The sequence below is a fragment of the Poecilia reticulata genome, linkage group LG8 (genome assembly GCF_000633615.1).
Source record: "Poecilia reticulata strain Guanapo linkage group LG8, Guppy_female_1.0+MT, whole genome shotgun sequence".
Taxonomy (NCBI): Eukaryota; Metazoa; Chordata; class Actinopteri; order Cyprinodontiformes; family Poeciliidae; genus Poecilia; species Poecilia reticulata.
In genome coordinates, this window is record NC_024338.1 from 26,691,678 (window position 1) to 26,696,111 (window position 4,434).

The 4,434-nt window shown below is 38.6% G+C and overlaps 1 protein-coding gene across 2 annotated transcripts in view; it reads left to right on the forward strand.

Moving 5' to 3' along the window:
- Positions 1 to 4,434, forward strand: part of cdk12 (cyclin dependent kinase 12) — a 42,739-nt gene that overhangs the window by 21,038 nt on the left and 17,267 nt on the right. The window contains exon 15 of one of the 2 annotated variants that reach the window (XR_534341.2): positions 1,539 to 2,567. The exons of the other annotated variant lie outside the window; for it this stretch is intronic. The gene's annotated coding sequence lies outside the window, so the exon portion shown is untranslated. Of the gene's footprint in view, positions 1 to 1,538; positions 2,568 to 4,434 lie in introns of those variants that run through there. 2 annotated transcript variants of the gene reach the window in all.

A 4,434-nucleotide genomic window follows, 5' to 3' on the forward strand; every position in this document is an offset into this window, starting at 1 on the left:
GTGTGTGTGTGTGTGTGTGTGTGTGTGTGTGTGTGTGTGTGTGTGTGTGTGTGTGTGTGTGTGTGTGTGTGTGTGTGTGTGTGTGTGTGTGTCTTCGGCCAGCCTGTGCTCAGACACCAGCAGTTTGTGGAGCAAGAATAAAAAGTAGGGAGTGATGCCAAGTGAGTCCCTGGAGAAAAATAGAGGAGACAGAGAGAGAAGAAAGAGGATGTGGAAAGGATTTCGTGCACACACACACGCGCACACACCTACACACACGCGCACACACCTACCCACACACACCCAGACTCTAAATGAGTCACTTACACAAAGAACACTAGCTTAGCTGTAGTGAATTACAAAGCTCACACTTATTTTAGATAAGGTTTATAGTCAAAGTGGTCAAAACATACGAATACTTTAGCTCTTATCCAGAGGCGGTTCAAGCTTATATGAGGCCCAGGGCAGAATTTCTTTAGGGGTCCATTTCATACGGTCCATGGTTGATCATTTTTGTGCTCTACATTCAATTCAGCTTGATTTATCGGTAAGTATCGTCCCAATAATTAATGAAATGTGTCTGAAAATCACAGTCCCTTAACCTTATTATTATTTTTATTATTTAATTAGAAAGGATGAAGGCCTAAACATATGATCAAGAGTTATGACTTGTTTAGTATTTTGAAAATAAAAGCCAAAAGATTTGTTGGTAATGTTCTTGAAAATTTAAGCATCATGTGACTGTTTGTCCTCAAGCAGAAATTTAAAATTAAGCTTAGATCAATAGAAGTTGAAACATTTCTTTGAATACGTTCCTGCAAATGTTGTTTTCAAATTTCTAATAGGACTGCGTCACTTCCAAAAACGAGATTTAGTTGCCAGTTCATAATAAAGCTTACAGATATTTTCCCAAATAAAATCTTCAATATTGTAAGGTTTAGCTAATTGCTCAAATGCAGTAGKTTCTGCATTACTAGCATAATCAAACCAATGATGACAAAGGGATTRGTAACTCTTCAAAATAAAGCTCATATTAGATTCAAGAAGGAAACGTTCAGGTTTTCAAAGAATACATTATTGCATTATTGGTTGGACCCAACCAAGGCATTAAAAAAAGTGATTGCGCTTGTTTTTCAAAATAAAGCTCAGAGATGCTTTTTTTTTTATGGTGTTACTCAGACGTAAGCCAGACAAAATATCCTTATTATGCTTTCTCACTAATCCACATATAAACAATCCCGCTGCGGCCTTAATAAATACTACATCCTTTTATTTATATTAGATAAACAGCTACTAAGTTCACCAAGTGTTGCATCGTCGGATTAAAATAAGATTGTAAGAATGTTTTAATTGCAGTTTAAATTGAATCTTGGATCTTTAGCAGAGCTTGAGCTCTCAGACAGGTCAGAAAACCTCTCACTCTCAAGTCTTCGCAAAGATAGAAGCAGAAAAAACACGCACAGCTTGAGGCCGATCTCTCACCTTTTTGTCTCTCTGTCCACTCTCTCCCTCTCCTCTCCTCCTCTCTGTCTCTCTCTTTTTTTTTCTCCATCTCCCAGCTTGCTGAGGTGACACCCTGTGTGTGCAGTGTGACACTGAGCTGTCACCTCCCACTCCTTGCATCACACCTCTGCCCCCTGCTGGGCAAACCGCGTCACGGCACCCAGACGCCGCCTCCGCCTCCTCCTCCTCCTCCACTGGCACCACGGAACATAACTTCACATTCTGTCACGCTTTCAGTCAAAGCTTTCTTTTTGGACTGAGGTTATGTGATAACTTCCAACTATTTTGCTTTCTGATTATTTTGCGATTTCAAATATTTATATTTTTGGTTTGATCATGCCACAATATGTTATAACCTACCCCAGGCACTTTGGTCAGCCCTCGTAAAGATGTGATAAAAACTTGACATAGAATTGACTTTATCGCAAAAGCATAATTTTACACTACAAAACAGAAGAAAAAAAAAAATCTAACCTTCAACGTCCATAGAGGCCAAAAATAAAATAAGTACTAGATTTAAAAACTAACAGTTTTTTATTAAAATGACTAGCTTTACCATATTTACAGCACTTAGTTTTTTTTAATTTTATTTTATTGTATTATATTTGACAAAGAGCGCACAGAGGGATTTGGATTTTTGACCTTTCTTCTTTGCTCAGTCTTTAGTGCATCCAGAGTTTTGGATAATCTCTGACGTCTCCTTCTCAGCAGTTCAATGTGAGTTTTAGGTCTTAAAACATGGAAGACGGTTAATTTTGTTTCCACCTGGAATGTTTGTTTTCTGAAAGTTCATTATTAGTCTCATAAGAGTAAATCAAACAGTTCCAGAGGGGTTTAGCACCTCCACATTTTTGTATTTTTGATAGTAGGATAGAAAAGTTTCTTTGGATTTTTTTTTTCCTGACATGCCTCTGAAACAGTTTTCTTGGATTATAGATTGCTGGTTATGAAGATTTGTTGATGCCAAGATGCCACAATTATTTTCCTACCCTCCCTCCAACACTCAGTGATATTAAAATAAACTTGGTCCTGAAAACCCTTTATATTGTCTAAACATGCTGCAAATAAATATAAAACTAAACGTTGTTTTTATTGTTAGACTACTCTGAAAGCATGCAATTTTCCGTTTGTTTTTCAGCCCCAACAGCATCCTCGCTGTCTCAGAGATGATGATCTCACACACATCCTAAATTTCTGACCTGCTACGATCCTCGGATTAATATTTCCAAACGCGCAACTTGATAAACTGGAGAAAAGCCACAGATTCTGACGCATGCAGATGCTCTAGCATCAAATTAATATCTTTTACAAATACTTTTTTTTGGCCACTGTTCTGCAGGTTTGATGAATATTTTAGCACTTGCTGCAATTAACAACAAGAAAGTCAAGAAAGTTGCCAGGAAGTAAAACTGAGAATAATTTACCGTCTTGTAAACATATGAAAGAATTGGATAAAAGAAATTGTGCATGATCTTTTTACAGGCGAAAGGGGATTTGAAACAAATAAACCTTAGGTTTTAACATAATCAAAGAGGCAATCAAATACAAAACTATGAAATATAATTGTTCCTCATACAGACTTCTTCTGTTTTCATATTTTGTGACACTTAAAAGTTTCAGATCATCAAATAAATGTTAATATCAAGTTAATSTGGGATATTAYAAACAGCAGCTTCTAAATGATTRTGTMATTTATTAAGGGAGAACAAGCKATCCAACCTGGCCCTCTGTGAAAAAGTAATTGTTCCTGAAAACCAATACATGGATTTTTCATCCTGATTAACAACTGCTATCAAAACCTTACTACTAGCAATGAGTCTTTTGCATCAACATGGAGGATTTATAACCCACTGTTCCTTGGAGAATAGTTTAAATTTAGCCATCTTTGAGTTTTCAGGCCTGAACAGCTTATTTAAAGTCAAAATATTTTTCAGTTAATGTGAGACAGCCCTTTAGCCTTCTTTTTGRTCCAGATGATTTCTGCTTTACGACTCATCCACTGATGTCATTTCTGCCAAGTGTCTCTCTTAGTGAAGTGTCACAAACCTGGACCTTAATGGACACAAGCGAGGCCTGCAGACACACGTCTGGGTTCCTTTCTGGATCGGTTGTCGGTTTACTCTTGGAGTCATTTTTCTAAGYCAACGACTGGGAAGGTTGAGCACCTCAGCTCCATATTTTCTGTGTTTGTGGGTAAAGCGTCTCGCTGCAGTCCACTGGAGTCCCATAGCATTAAAATGCATGACTTTGTAACTCTTCCCAGACTGACAGATGCCAGGGATTTCGCCTCTCAGATGTTCTTACATTTCTGTAGATCGGGTCATGATGTGTTGCTTTTAGACACCTGTTAGCCTACTTCGTGTTGTGCGACAGGTTCTCTTTAAATAGCTTCCTGATTCTAAAGGTTTGCTAGTAATCAGCCTAGTGAAACTAAACAAAGAGTTACTATTGGTTGAGAAAAAGGGGGGGATTACTTTTCGTGTTAACTTTTTTTCCTTTAATAAAAATAATCTCTTTTTTTAATAAAATAACTTTTAGTGATTTAATAGGAAATTCTTTTTCTGCCTGGAATTTGCTTTGCTTTGCTGCAGATGAGACGTTTGACACCACGCAGCGACACTCCTGACTCCCCCGACTGCAGCATATAATCCACGGAGGTGAAGCCACATTAGCGCTCAGCGGCGTCGTGCTCAGCTGATTGTTTGCGCTCGTCTCTTCTGAGTCACTCCGTGTGCATCGGCGTCTGTGTCCAGCCAGGCAGGCCATGCAGTGGCGAGCGGGGATGGAGCGATTGAGATATAGAGCATTAGTTGGTGTCATGAGTAAATTAGAGGCCAGATCTGTTTTCTAATCAGAGCACAAGCACCGTGTTAGAGGAATTAGGGCGACAGCTGCTGGGAGCTTTTTATTCCTCTCTCTCTCTCTCTCTCTCTCTCTCTCTCTCTCTCTCTC